Source organism: Marmota marmota, unplaced genomic scaffold, assembly GCF_001458135.2.
Source record: "Marmota marmota marmota unplaced genomic scaffold, marMar, whole genome shotgun sequence".
NCBI lineage: Eukaryota > Metazoa > Chordata > Mammalia > Rodentia > Sciuridae > Marmota > Marmota marmota.
The window spans coordinates 3,271,218-3,286,863 of NW_026000164.1; the positions used below are offsets into that span (position 1 = coordinate 3,271,218).

Below are 15,646 nucleotides of genomic sequence, written 5' to 3' on the forward strand. Positions count from 1 at the left end.
TTTTTTTTTTTTTTTTGTATGGTCAATGCAACATAACATGTCTTTTTAAACAGTCCAGTCTTGGTAGCCACTAACCTGGACTGGTATAGCATGAAGGTCAAAACAGGCATGGAAATTTAAAGCAGGCTTATATTGGGGCCCAGCACAAATTGGCTACATATGAGGTTTGTAGGTTTTCATCTTCAGTTGTCTCAGATGTAGCTTATATAAAATTATTTTATTAAACGAATACAATTCTAATTGCAAAGAAACAAAAGCAAAACAAAAAACAAGTTACAATCATCTTATTGCTATTCTGAGTGTTTCTAAGTAAATGTGATTTTTAATTAAAAATAGAAGGCAAAAAAGAAGAAAACTACAGATGAATCTCATGTATGATACCAGTGCCAAGTTTGATATGAAATTATATTAAAGTGGATCCTACAACTTTTTTTAAAATGATACATCATGACCAAATGGGATTTATTTTAGAAAACTAGAGTAAGGTAGGAGGTTCACCAAGAGAAAAATTATTAATATAATCCATCAACAACTGCCCAGGCGAGGAACATTCTATAAAATATGAAATGAAACATGTTTTTCCATGTATTTCCTCCTCCTTCTCCCTCTCTCTGTCTCTTTGTCTCTCTCTTTCTTTCATCTACTAGGCACCAAAGCCAGCAACTTATGTAATGGGGAAACAGTTTTCTACTAAAATCCTAATATCTCCACGTCACTTACTAAGGGCATTTGAGAAATTTATCAATACAGGTAACAACAACAACAAAAAGAGATTAGAAGCAAAGACATAATGTGTTTTCAAAAGCTGTAGAACAAACTGTACAAATATTGTGCTCTGTTTGGCAAATGTGTTTCTCATGTGTATACGGGTTAATAATATGTATAAGAATTGAGCAAATGTGTAAATATATCACAAATAACACTGGACAAACAAGTTACACATGAGGAAATAGGGAAGGTAGAATAAATCCTGAGTGTGGATTGGTGGAGACATCAAGGGGATTTAACATTTTTTATTTTTTAAAAAAAGGTAGGTAGGTAACTTCTTAGAGTGAGAGAGTGTGGGGAGCGGTGAATGAATCATTGCTTTGAACTCTCCTGGACAGTGGGTCACCTCCCTTGGAAATTTCTGATGTGACGGTGCCAAGAAAACTGCCCATGATCTGAGGATCATTCAGGGGGGAACACTGGAAGTGGGTGAAGGGCCACAGTAAGCACTGTCCTTGGAGGAAATAAACTTGTTTCCAAAATTGCCACCCACACTGTTACCAAGACCTGCCGGAAGCATCCAGGCAATGGAAGGGGAGACTGCTTTCAATGCTGACACCCCAAGGCGGGAGCCTGGACACCACCTGCAGGAGGTCAGTTGGCGTGTCCTCCACTCCTGCCCAGGGCCCCACCCCATGGTCCTGATTCTGCAACTGGGCCTGCAGAGCTGACCTGCTGCCACTCTCAACCCAAGGCCAGCCACAGGCATCAGCTGGCCTCGGATCGGAAGGAAGCATTAAGGGGATGTCTGTGTCAAAAATTTTTATTGTTTTCAAGGATCACACTTTGCTCTGACATCCAATTTTATTTCTCTGTAGAGCCCCAATTTGGTGGTTAGGTAAACTGATAAATTATAAGTGTGCCATAAGACACAGAGACTGGTTTTCCTTTGGGGCTCACAAGTCCCAGAACAATGCCATGGGAAGAGTTGCCCGGATATTGAGAAGGGACAAGAGTGTGAGAGTGAGCACCTCAGATTGAGGGGAGGCAAGGTGAGCGATAGTAACAACGCCCCCCACCCCTCGGGACCTCCCACCCCTCCCCCTCCCTCCTCCACTGTAACAGGGCCCCCTACCTGGTTCCTCCCACAACCCCCTTGGCCCTGATTTCTGTCCCATTCATTGTGGGCTCTAAAAGCCGGTCCTGACTCATTCTATCTCTCATTTAGGTCACAAGGTAAGTCTCGTCCTTCCAACCAGACTGAGATCATTTCTTGTCAACACTTGCCAGAGCTAAACACAGGCCGTGTACCCCGAAGAGTGAGAGAAAATGGGGTGAGACGGGAAGGGATGGAGGACAGGCCCATCCTGTCCCTGAGAAGAAAGGCCAGGTTTCCTGCTGACGGTGGAGGGAGCAACGTGCTGATGGGGTTGTTTCTACGCTTGGCACAGGATCCTCAGCTTCCTTCAGGAGACACGAGTCACAGACAGAGGGCAAGAGCAGTCTGGGAGGAGCACTGCTCCCAAGCAGGGACTCTCATTTTCTGGCTACCCCCACTGCATCCACCCCAGTCCTCGCAGGCCGTCTGCTCAGCACCCATCCCTGGAACACGTCACCTGAGTCCCCTTGTGCTCATGGCCATCCCCCAGGACGCTCACCTTCACCCCCCTCAGGTCCTGGATGCCCAGGGCTTCCTGACTGAGAGCTCCACCTCAGGCCAAGCTCCTCCCCCTTCCTGTGCCACCTGCCTGCTCACAGAGGAGCTCAGGTGAGCTGAGCTAACCGGCTGCCTGGTTCCCCCCTTCCCCTTGGGGAGCCAGGATGAGAAAAGGGCACTTGTGAGTCTTAGTGGAAAAGATAAGCTGGGCGCTCCACACAGCTCTCCCAGGGCTGTTCCTGCACTCGGGGAAAATGTGGGCTTCTCAGCACAGAGCCAGGGGAGAGTCTACAGTGCTGGCCCCCAAGAAAGGACAGGTTCCTAAAAATATGTTTATTATGTTAATGTTTCCAAACTGGATTGCTCCTCTGGGGTTCGGAATCCACAAAGAACCACTTGGCAGAAGCCGGTTTAGTGAATGTCAGCAAGGTCATCGGCTGGACCTCTTCAACTTTTCTGCTTGTACAATTTACATTTTTAGAGAATTTTATCTCTATTGTTTAATTGTTCTTCCAGCATCACCATGATATATTCCAAACAAATATAAGGTTTCTTTTAAAAATGTTGGGAAACAGTATCAAAAGATCTATTAAAATCATGCCATTAGTTATGGATTTGATATGTTCTCCTTAATTATCCAGAAAAAAATTATTAATAATATTTGCAGTGAGACATACTAAAAACAAGAAACAAAATAATCTAGACTAGCTTAAACACTGAACTAACACCATAGGGATGATTATTTTGAAAATTCTTTAGTGATAGTGTTTCCCAAAATTAAATATTAGAGAAGTAGATGGGAGGCATTCTAAAGAGGGTGATTTCAGTAGAAAATGACCTGGAGTGTTTGGTTAAGCTAAAACTAATAGGAACCAGTCATGCAAAAAAAAAAAGTTATTATTTCCTAGATATAATACCCCCTACTCTCAGTGTTGCCAGGCCACATAAAAACACAGCCACTCCAGGGACTAGTCTTTGGAAAGTATTGATAAGCTGGAGCATCCCTGGGGGTGAAGCAAAGAAGGCTGAGGCCCGTGTGAGATTATTACACAGACAACAGTGAACAAACTCAAGGGCTGCAGGGAGAAGATGCTGAGTGAAGAAATCTGCTACCCAATGAAATGCAAAGCAGAAAACCAACACCTGCTCCATGGTGCAGGATGCTGACTTCCTCACCACATAAGGAAATCCATGTAGGGCGCCTAGAAACAGCCACTGGGAACCAACAGAAGAGCCTTAGAAAGCTTGGTACGGAGTTTTTTTGGGAGGGGGGGAGAATGATACTATTTATTGTATTTATTGTAAAACCAAACCACTAGGAAAATATATCATGGCCTTGACAGAGCACACAGACAGGCTATATCATAACTTCAAGTAATAAATTGATTAAAAGACAACGAGCTCCTTATCCAGAAGATAAGGTACCAGGCTGGGGCAGGAACATTGCACAGTGCAAAGGCCCCAGGCAAAAATGGTGTTTGATAAAGGGTTCTGTGTGGGGTGCCCTTCATTTGCACTCAGAGGGAGGGTATGTGTTGGAGCTTGTCCTAGCCCAAGCTGTTTACTTTGTAACCTTCCTGTTGCCGAGATATTATCTTAATAAGGCTCTGTTCATTCAGGGAACTAAGTTAGCAATGCTGGATTTAGGCTTCTGTTCCATGAAAACAAGTTTTTTTTTTCTTTTTTCTCTTCCAAGGACAGTACTTTACAACTCTCTTAGCTAGTGAACTGTCACTATTTTACTGTTTATTTCCAGATACTGGTATATGTATCACAATCGAAATTCCTTTCTCTTCAAAGAAGAAAGATTATCCTGTCACTTTGCTGCAGAAAGCCTCACGGCTCCTATGTTGGTGGAGGAAGCCCTGCTTTCCACACTTAATGTGACATTGCCTCTCATGTTTTTGCAGTGATCTCCCAGCTGAGAGATGCAATAAGAATTTCAAGAAATCCGTGTCTTTTTTTTTCAATTTTTTTAGCTGTAGATGGACACAATATCTTTATTTTTATTGATTGATTTTTATGTGGTGCTGAGGATAGAACTCAGTGCCTCATGCATGCGAAGCAAGCACTCTAACCCTGAGCTACAACCCAGCCACAAGAAATCCATATCTTGATGGCTATAAAGAATATACACAAGGAAGCTTTCCAAGTTCTTATTCAAACTACTTCCCTCTCAAATTCACTTCTTCAATCTACTTCATGCCTTGTATATAAAAAACAAAACAAAGACCTGGAAACCTCTTCCCCCTTCAGGATTAGTGATCTCCTGGATGTTGTTTACAGTCTATGGAATATGGTATGACGATACCTCGGGTATACAGGAGGTTGGCAACAAGCAGAAACTCCTCTCCTCCAACTCCACAGGTCCCTGGCAGGCTGGAGGAGCCCGCCCCATCCTGGAAGAGCCCGCCATCCTGTAGGTGCCTATGTTGTAGGAATTGTACCTTGGAGAGCTCTGGCTTGGTACAAGGGAGTTCCCTGCTGTCAGGACAACCACTGGCCACGTGAAATTTAGGCTCTAAAAGACTCTGCTGTTCTTTACTCAAATTTTAGCACTATTTTTTATTCCATTTCACTTTCTTGGATCAAAACATAAAGGAACCAGTGTCTAGAGTAATATATGCCTTAAACTTGCTGCCATCCTTGGTTTCTTCATTCATAAACTTTGCTTCAAAGACTAAAATTCCCATTCCTCTTTTAAAATAGATTCCTGCTCTCAGCCCCAGTGGCCACTGGCAAGGACTTTTATTTCCCATGGATGAGAGAGACTCTTTCATCTTCTTGGTCATAGTTGGGATGAGGTGCAAGTGGTCATCCACACACTTGGTCATACAACTGTCCAGCAGCCACTTCACCTAAAGCTCATTACTCCCAGCATCTATTGAATCTTTGGCTGTGTTGTTGCGATGCATGGTACAGGGGGTCAGGCGGTCCTGGAATTCTCGAGCTCAGTGGTCACCAAGGCCTGGGCTTGGGCCGGAGGTGCATGGCAAGACTCAGTGCCCTGGTGCCGTGCTGCGACGTAGCCTGGCTGTCCTCACAGCAGCAGGAACGTGAGGCCCTGCCTCTCGCGGATGTTCTCCGTCTCCACACTCTTCCCCACAGAGTCCGCTGCCTCCTGCACCTGGAGCTGCTGGACCTCTGCCATGGCGACCCCATGGACTCTGCGCATGCTCCCAGCTTGATGCTTTTAACTGTGAAGCTTGCTGCTTTCAACCAAGGGTAGGAGAGAGTAGGCAGCGAGGGCCCACGTCCTCTCCTGCCTACGGGTTTACCATTCTCACTGCAGTCTAACAGTAGGCCAGTGATCATAGCAGGACAAAAAAGAGGGACTTCCATTCGGGATTCCAGAGCCACATTTTAAAATTTGCCGCCTTCCCCCCCCCTCCCCCCCGCTAGTATTTCCTCTAGGGATCCGCTCCTGCGTTCATCCCAAGGGTTTCATTGATTCTGACCCCAGACAGGCCTGGCTTGGCGCACATGGGACTGGGTACCGAGAGGCTAAGCTGGCAGGGCCCAGGAGAGGGGAGAAAGGAGGGGGCTGGGAGACAATGCGCAGCGGCCTTGCCCTCCCCCAGGCCACAACTGGGGGGCCTGAGGGTGAGCAGCGAGATGCTGAGTGGGGAAGAGGGCGCCCCGCAGCCCCCGGTTACCCGACACGGAGGACATCTGTGGGCGGCTACGGATTCTGCTTTCTGGTCCCAGTGGCATTTCCTTAGAATAAATAGGAGTATGAAGAGCAGTTTTTGTTGGAAGGGTTAGTTTTACAGCAACAGTGAGGGAAACCATTTAGAATTAAGAGTGTATTTCTGAAGCCGAAGTCTTGCTTGTCCCTTTCTCCATCCACCTACCACCTGTGCAACAACCTCGGGGCTCTAGAAGCCAATCAGGAGCCAAGGATCCTTGTATGCTGTGCTGTCCGGCTGCTGGAGCTAGTGAAATGCAGGCTGCCTGGATGTTGGGCTAAACTCCTAGCGCTGTCCACCAGGGGCTGCAACCTCAGAGCCTCTCACAGAAGTCCTACCCCAGTTCTCCACAGGCCACATCCGTGGTCAGCGCAGGGCCAGGCAGCGTGCCCTGCTCCCCTGGCCCATAGGCACCCTGCCCTCCAATCACACCCCAGAAGCCTACTGTGCTATTATTTCCTTGCTGAAGGTGTCACATGAATTTGTTTGCAGTTCTTAATGTGGTCTTCCATGTGTGGTCAACGTTTTTATTTTTAGAATAACTGGAATTTCTTGCTTTGAAACTGATAGCATCATAAGATTCAACAGGTGAAAGCAATATTTGTCTGAGTATGAGCAACTTAGTAACAAATATTTTAAATATCCATTTATGCTTCCATTTTGGATAAAATCAAATCTCTAATAAAAAATATGGAGGACTCTCCCTCATCTCCACACCTCTGTGTTACTTTCTAAAATTAAAGGTACCTCTGGTGCACTTCATACTTCAACCTCAAAGCCCACCGCGGGGCACATCTGGTGAGAGTGCCCTTGGCCTATGTGGAATAGGAAGCTTCCATCTCTAAGGACCCTGGGATTGCACTGGTCTCTCTGCCCAGTCCAGCGTTATTTCCCGCCTGCAGGTCAGCTTATCAGCCCCCTTAACTGCTCCTGGCCATGCCATGAAACATGGCCCCAGGTGCCAGGATTAGGATGTGGTCACCAGGACAAGTCTTAAGAACTATCAGAATGCATGGGGTTTCCAGAGGTGTTCTCGCCTTCAGAGCAGAACCCCCTAATGTCTACCTGTAGAGATGCTGAGAAGTGTGGGGTCCTGACTTGGAAGGAGGGAGGGTCATGGGATCCACTTTCAGCCACCAGCCGCACAAACCCCCTTGTGGCCACCTCAGCTCCAGCCTGTCTGGGCTCAGGTTGATGTGGAGGCTCTGCCCCATGCATCCTCGCATCTCTCTGTCTTTCAGAAATTTGGGTGAATCCCTTGTCATTGATGCCTGGTTTTCATTGTCTCTGTGTTGTAAGAGCTTCTGCCTCACTACTATTAACTTAGCCCTGCTTCTGGAAGCAGAGGAGCTGACCCTGCTCTCCCCAACCTCCACTTAACTGTGAAGAAATGGTTAATACCTACAAACAGGGCCATACCTCTCTGTCTATATTCACACACAATTGTTGTGGATGTCCCCAATTTTGAAATAATTTTCTTATGAGTTTCTAGTTGGAATTGCTTCAAAATAAACAGTTGACCTAAAAAATGAAAATGACAGCAGTTTAGGCTCTCAGAGCTCAGCTCAGGGGCCAGGTAGAGGCAGAAGAACATGTTGCACTGTGTGGTCCTTGCTTGCCCCCAGGGAGCCAGGGTGCTCCTGCTGCTCCCTCCTGAGCGAGGCCCTGCTGGGGCTTTGCAGACACTCAGGAGAAGACCCTCGCTGCACCCCAGGCCAGCAGCAGCCTGAGATGGGGTCTGCAGAGCCTGACCCCAGCCCAGTGAACTGTCTCTCCACAGTAAGCTCCCTCTCTGTCCGAGCCTGCCCCCTTGACCCATCCTGAGCACCATCCCAAGAACAGAGGAGGGGAGAGTGGCCCCACTTTAACTCTGTCCTGTGGGGTGCCATAATATTCTGTGACTAGATAGACTACAGATGAAGGAGGCAAGGCAGGCAGTGGCTGTGGCAGAGATGACAGGAAGTGTGGCCTCGCACACAAGTAAGTTGACAAGAAACAAGTTCTGTTTCATGGTTTGAGACGGTTGTGGGAGACGGGCTGATATCACCTGTAGACCACAGACTTCCTGAGACGTGTTGAGACGCCCATGAACAAGACCCACATAACGTGTAACAAAGGGGTAAATAGAAGGTGTGAAAGTACAAGAGGAAAATGGCGGAAGCCTTCTGCAGCCTCAGGAGGAAGCCTGTGGTGTGGGAGCTGCAGTTGCTGCACTGCTTCTCGTCCTGTCCCACCTCTGCTCCCTCCATGGTGTCCAGGGCTAGGTACGAAGCCAGGGGCTGTGAGAGGACATGGTGTGGTCTGGGTGGGATGCAAAGATACTTGGCCCACCAGGAGGAAGGGGCTGAGGACCCATGTCTTCCAGCTCAACCTGCCTCCTTGGGTATTTTATGCTAAGTGGGGGCAGGGGGCCGGGGAGGGGGTAGGGACAAAGCTGACTTAGTGACCTGCCATGGCCTCCAAATCAGCATTTCTGTGATGACCCCTTGGGGTCAAAACCCCAGGACTACAGAGCTGTTTCTAACACTGCTCTCCCGACAGTGTTCTTGTCTCTCCCTGGCCTGGTCACTACCCTGGTCTCCATTGTGATCACCAGTTCTTGAGAGAAGGCCCGAGGAGCTGTGTTACACCAGCTCTCTGAGCGTTGGGGTCAGGATGATGGGTTGGTGGGCCCACTGTGTCATGGGTGAGCAGGAGTTTCATGCTCATCTGGGATGGCCAAAAATACTGGAAGACTTCAGATGTTGAAAGAGGAAGAGACCTTAGCTCAAATACCATAATCCTCACTTTAACCATAAAACAAGTGAAGCTCAGAGGCTGTACATGCCTTGCCCAAGGACATAATGTGAGGCAGAATCAAGCCCACAACCTGCGTCTTCTTCTCTGCACTAAAGGCAAACAAAGTGCTGAGGTGCTGATGGGGGAAGTCAGAGCTGATGGGCCCACAGTGGAAAAAGAGCCAACAACAAGAACCTAATGGGTCCCATCAACAGGAACCCAGTCACAATCACCACACACCCAGAGTCGATAAGGACTAATGCATTAGTAAGAAGGAGAGGAGATGACAATGTTAGAGGAAAGTCCCCACTTGTGTTAATGCAGTAGAATGAGGACTTTTGGAGTTGATACCTTCAATTATCATCAGTATTATCCTCTTGGTAGAAGTTCAAATCCCCATCACAGTATGGAAATGTCTCAAGGCCAGTGGGTCATGCTTGCAGGCGAGGGGGCCTTTCACCCACCTCCACCTGCACCTGTAATCTCCATCTCTCCAAAAATGAGAGAATCCTTGCTATTCTTCAGATTAAATTAACTCCTAAAGCAAAGTCCTTATAAAGGTGCTAAACTCAGTAAGAACAAGACTTGTAACTAGGAGAAGCTGGGAATAAGCTTGGTATCTAGCCACCATGCTGTGTTTGTGTGTGCCTGAGTATGTGTGTGCATATGTATGTGCCCGATTGTGTGTGTGCGTGTGTATGTTCCTTGAATGAGGGATGATTGGTCTCTAAGGAACAGCTGGGCAGGATCCCAAGTGGCCTTTCAAGAAAGCTAGGTCTCTGTTCTACTGTGTGACCTTCATGACCCATCAGTTCTGGGTGGAGGGGTCAGATTGAGGGAAGGGTGTTCTGGTGAGGTTGGATATTTCAGATTCCCTAGTTTATTTGGTAGGTAAGGAGCTGGGATCAGGGCTGTTACCCAGACATCGTAAAAGAAAGAGAGGAAAAAGACAAAGAAATTGAAGCAGGAGAGAGATGAACAGATAAGTGGTGGGAAAGTAAAATACAGGTTTTGGGGGGAAAGAAAGAGGTAGGAAAAGGGAAAGAAAAGGGAGAGTTTCTACAGATAGACACTAACTTTCCTCTTGTCCCGTTTTACTCCCTTACTTTCATCCACTAAGATGATGGAGCTCCTACTTGTCTCATGGCTGGTCTGTGAAGTTTGCCTGTTAATTTTTCCTTCTAGGCAGTGCTTAGTTCTAACTCAAGTCATCCTTCATGCGTTTCCTTCCACTTGCCAGTTCCTCCTAGTTAGACAACTCTCCAAGGTCTTCACATATGTAAGTGCTGACATTCTTTAGTGGAAACAGGTCCAGGGAAACCTCCCCAGCAACGTGCCATCATTGGTTGATCCCCCTCTGCCTGTCAATCAGATGACGCTTCTTGGACTCATGTCTCATATGTGTTGGTTTTGTCTTCCCAGAAACACATGAAGACAACTGAGGATAAGAAACCAGAATGGTTTCCTCTTTTACCTCCTTACAGTGTCCTCTGCTACATGACAGTCACTTCAGAGAATTTCAACTCTACTTGAACTTCACAGAAATGGCCCTTTCATCTTAGTAATTCCCAGAGGCACAGGAAGCAGTAATATGAGCTCCTTGGCAGAGTGGCTGTGCAGCAGAACAAGCTGTCCCAACACGTGGGCTGTGGGTCAGCAGCAGCAGCATGAGCTGAGAACTTGGTAAAAAGCTCAGGCTCTGCCCCCAACCTACTGACAGAAACTCTGAGAATAGAGTCCGCCAATCTGTCTTCCAATAAATCCTCCGGGTGAGTCTGATGCATGTTAAGGTGTGAAAAGCACTGGGGATAAAACTTGTTTGTTTTTGCCAAAAACAAAAGACTGAAGTTTTAGTTTAAACGACTCACGAACAAGGGGACAGATATTCCCAAGAAGGGGAATCCCAGTCAAACATGGTCCAGCTGCTTCCACATGTATGCATGGGTGCACCTCCCACCCCTATCCCACAGATAAGTCCTAGGAGAGTCTAATCCTCAATATGACCAGGTACAGGGTCTTAGGAAAAGATCGAGGGCCAATAAGAAACATGGGAGTGGTGAAACAGAAAAAAATATTTTAATTGCAATAAAACTTTCATTCAAAACCCAATCAGGATCCTATAAGGGATAAAAGGTATAACAGGTTTAACGGTTTCTATTCACAAAGAAAAAGCTCTAGTTCATTCTTTTAATTTTTTTGAAAAATTCCCGACATTCCAGAACTAAGCTGAAATGAATGAATAGTGTACTTTTACATATTCCATCACAAACAGAAAAATTGATGAGCCATAAAAAATGGGGAGAAGCTTATAAAACTAAATATGGAGCTCAGCCTTAACATTTGAACAAAGAAAGGAATTAAAACACTTTCATTGAAAAATCATGAGTGGATGAAGAAAGTGTGTAGAAACTGAAAATTTGCAAAATATTTAAAACCTGGAATCACTGACTACTCAGAAACTACACAGATGAATCATGTGTGGTGGTGAACAGCAGAGAGGGATTAGGATGAATCTGCCTTGCTCTAGTGGCTCCCCATGCCACTGTCTCCAAGGAAAGCCTGGCATTGATTAGATACTGAGCCAGGCTAGGGCTGGCAGCAGATCCAGTAACCTGCCTATCAGTAGATCCTTCCGCTGGGCTGGCACTTTTGATCTGCACCCCAGACATCGGACGGATTTCATTGATTTTTGGCTCCTTGATGCCTGATTACGCAGCCAATCAAGTTGGAATGATGAATTCATGAGAAATAGTCTGAGCAGATACATCCCAACCTGCCCAAAGTTCTTCCCTCTGGAGAGCTGGATTCATTGCCCCTGAACACGGTATTGACCTGTCATAGGACAATGAGACTGTGCATTGCCAATTGGTGCAGCTTGGTCCAGTCTGGCTATGGAGTGGAAGACTGTCTTTGAATGGTATAGGCCTCTAGAGGTGTCCTTCCAGGTCAGGATTGAAGCACAGGGACAGGGTGGTGTGGAGAAAGCTCACAGTGTCCCTGCCTATGCTGTACCTGCAAAGATGACTGAAGAACCTGACAGCTTGGGCAGGTACAGGATGGTCACGCCCTTCGGGGGGACTCCAAGATGACCACACAGGCCTGACTGACACACTCAGGGATGGATTGCTGAAGACCAGCAGTAGTGACGGCCTGCTCAGTTGATGGGGAGCACACCCCTGCCACCTGAACTTGAGCCCTGGACTCCCTCTCATTTCCTTGATCTTGCAACCACCTTTTCCAATGAGAGAGCCACAATGACTAGTAGAGACCACCAGCCTCAGAGTGACCCACGTCTACTGTGCTATTGGTCATAGAGCTGCTGATGTCCTCTACCATTTGTCCATAATCGTCACAAAGGTTTTGAAGATGGCATTAGTGGGTTCGGACCGAGTGATCATTCTCACAACAATTCTCTTCTGAGATGTTGACATGTGTACCACTCTCCCCGTGCATCTTTTTAACTGATTCTCCTTTCTTTCCAACAATACTGCCAACTTCCTTTCCACACATAAGTAATCGAATAGTGACAGTGACATTTATTCACCTTCAGTCACACCTGTGTCCATGTCAAGCAAGGTTATGGGGAGCAGGACTTTGAGTGGTCAAGTCTTTGGTCACTGTTGTGGGTGGAAATCAAAAACTGCAGGGGTGAGGCAACTGAGGGGGAGAGGGGAGCAGGGGGGAAGGGGAAGGATGGGAGTTGGGAAAGGAACAATGGGGCAGGCGGAAGGCGAGAGGGGCCTTTGGGCAGGTGGAAGAAGAGGGTTGGAGGAGATGGAGGAGGAGGAAGGGGAAAGAGCCCCGGGGCTCACTGCAACTGCTTCAGCTGCTGGCTCTGCTGGTCTGGGCTGCAGCTCTTTTATTTTGGCTCCTGTTTCAGAGCTTTGGTCCATTGTCAGCCCATGGCCCTGTGGCTTTGGGCTGTGATGGCACAGTACACTGTGGCAGGAACACATGGCAGAGAAGGCCTATTCACCTCTGGTGGCCAGGAAGCAGAGAGAGAAACAAGAAAGGGCAGGGGTCCCAACATCTCCTCATGCTCCCCACGACCTAACTTCTTCCTTCCAGTAGGCCCACCACCTCCCAGCAGCATCACAGGCTGGGGACCAGACCTTCAACATGTAAGTCTCTGGGTGACACTTTTCCAAACTATAGTATTCTTCCTCTGACCCTGAAAAATCTCATGCCTATTACATAATGCAAAATGCATTTAATCCATCTCCAAGAATTCCCAAAGTCTTAATAATTCTACCATTGCTCACACCTCCAATTTTAAGGTCTCCTCTGAGACTCAAGGCAAACTCAGTTACAAGTCCCTGTAAAAACCAAAAGAACAAATTAAATCTTTCCAAGATATATTTGCACAGGAAAAACAGTCCCCTCCCAAAAGAGAGCAAAAGGAAAATAATGCATAATGGATCAAAACAAGACCAAAACCCAGCAGGGCAAATATTAACTCCTATGGCTTCATGTCTGGCACCCGGGGAACACAGTGCTATGACATCTACTTCCACAGGCTTGGGCAGCCCCACCCCACCAGCCTGACTGCCTGAAGCTCATATGGCCACTCTCTTGGGCTGGCTCTGCTGGCTGCCTGCAGCTTCCCTCGGCAGATCTTCCACATTCCTAACATCTCTAACCTCCTGAGGCCTCCACTGTAGCTTCAGTTTTACACATCACCCTGTCTATGGGATTCTAACCCTAACATATATTACCTGTTCTCCCAGGCTTTCCTTTAATCTTGGAGGCAGTCTCTACGACCCCATAACTCTTGATTCTGTATGCCTGCAAAACCAGCATCACATAGACAATGCTAAGTTTTGTCACCTGTGTGAACTGTCCCTGGATCTGCTCTCACTATGGCTGTAGTGGCTTTTCTGAGTGCCCTGATGGCTGAGCATGGAGAAATAAACCTGGGGAAACAATTACCTAGGCAGCCCTGTGCGAGCAGGCTTCCCTGGCACTCTCTTCTCACATAAAGTCTTTGAAAAAATGTACACCTTTACATCCTTGGCCCTGTGATGGGGGTGGGGGTCTTCCTGATTCCTGAGATGCCCTCAAGATATATTTCCGATTGTCCTGGTGCAAATTCATTAGCTTTTTATTCTTTCTCCTGCCTCTGCTTTATTTGTACAACTATTATAGGATGACATCAGCCCCTGCAGATAGGGGGCTGGGATCACATCAGTCCTTCTGCCCTCTCATTCACAGACAGAGGCCTTTACTGTGGAGACTTTATGGGGATCTGGGCACCTTTGGGAACCTAGGTACCTTTGAGAGCTGGAGCCTAGGCCTTGATCTTTGAGTGGCAGAGCTTGCAGCCCTTAGTAGTGTGGGCACAAGCATGCTTCCTGAGCTTGGGGTGGGCAGTGCATGCCAGTTTCTTGAATTACTTATATATTATGGATATAAATCCTTTACCAGATGAACCATTTGCAAATATTTTTTCCCATTCTGTGGGCTTTCTCTTCATTCTGTCATTTGCTGTGCAGAAGCTTCTTGGTTGGATGTTATCTCATTTGTCAAGTTCTGCTTTTGTTTGCTTTGCTTAGGAGTCATATCCAAAAAATCATAGTCTGTGCCAATGTCTTCAAGTGTTTCCCATAAGCTTTCTTCTAATAGTTGTGGAATTTCAGGTCTTTGATCCATTAGGTCTAACCACTAACCACTTAGGTCTTTGTTCCATTTTGATTTGATTTTTTTGTACAGGGTGAGAGATAGGGGTCAAGTTCCAATCTTCTCCAGGTAGAGACCTAACCAAGAAAGCTGTACTTCTTTTTTTTTTTTGGTGTCTTTATTGAAAACCAGTTGACTGTAGGTTCTTGGGTTTATTTCTGGGGTTTCTATACTGTTCCACTAAACTGTGTGCCTGTTTTATGCAAATACCATGCTGTTTGGATTACTATGATTTTATAGTATGTCTTAAAATCAGGTTTTGTGATACCTTCAGATTTCTTCTTTTTGTTCAAGATTATTTTGGTTATTCAGGGCCTTTTGTGCTTCCATATGAACTTTAGGATTTTTTTTTAGTTCTGTGAAGCATGTAATTGATGCTTTGATGGGGATTTTATTGAATCAATAAATGGATTTGGGTGGTATGGACACTTTCACAATAGTAATTCTTCCAATCCATGAACATGTTAGGCATTTCCATTTTTTGAGGGACCTTCATTTCCTTTCACATTCTTTCACTTCTATAGTTAAACTTATTTCTAGGTATTTTGGGTAGCTACTTGAGACACAATTTCTTTCATTTTAATGGATGATATTCAATCCATAGACCTTGAATAGAGGTTATTCTAGCCCAGGATCTGTAGTGTTAGGACTTCAGAGCTTATATCTTTTACAAAATACTGACCATTCAAGAGTAATGGGCTGCAGATTACAGCAGAAAGCCTACCAAAGGACACGAAGTATTTAAGGATTTAAATGGGTAACTCTTCTGCCCAGATACTTTGGTCTTTTTCAGTTCCTTTGACCTCTTCTATGTGTGCCGTTTCCTCTGCCTGACTACTATCCTGGTGGAAAATGTTTACTCATAAGAGAGGACTGATATTTCAGGGTGAGTGGGCAGCAGGCACATGCTATGTCAGAGAGGAATTTCAGCATCATCAGGTCATACAGGGTAAGACAGTTCTCTGCTCTCCCGGAGGACAGATCTTGCCTCAGGAGCAGCCCTGGATCTTGTGGTTTCCCTTTACATTCTAAATTCAAAACAGTTATTTTTCACACTTGGCAAAACACCCCAAACCAAGTTCTTCTCAAGACATAGTTGAACTCAGAGAGAATAAAAATAAAAATGAAAGAAACTTTC

At 46.2% G+C, this 15,646-nt stretch overlaps 2 pseudogenes; both read right to left on the reverse strand.

The window, feature by feature from the left end:
* Positions 1-4,941: 4,941 nt before the first annotated feature.
* On the reverse strand, positions 4,942-5,516 carry LOC107149074 (annotated as a pseudogene).
* Positions 5,517-10,535: 5,019 nt separating this feature from the next.
* Positions 10,536-15,640, reverse strand: LOC125611607 (annotated as a pseudogene).
* Between the last annotated feature and the right edge of the window lie 6 nt (positions 15,641-15,646).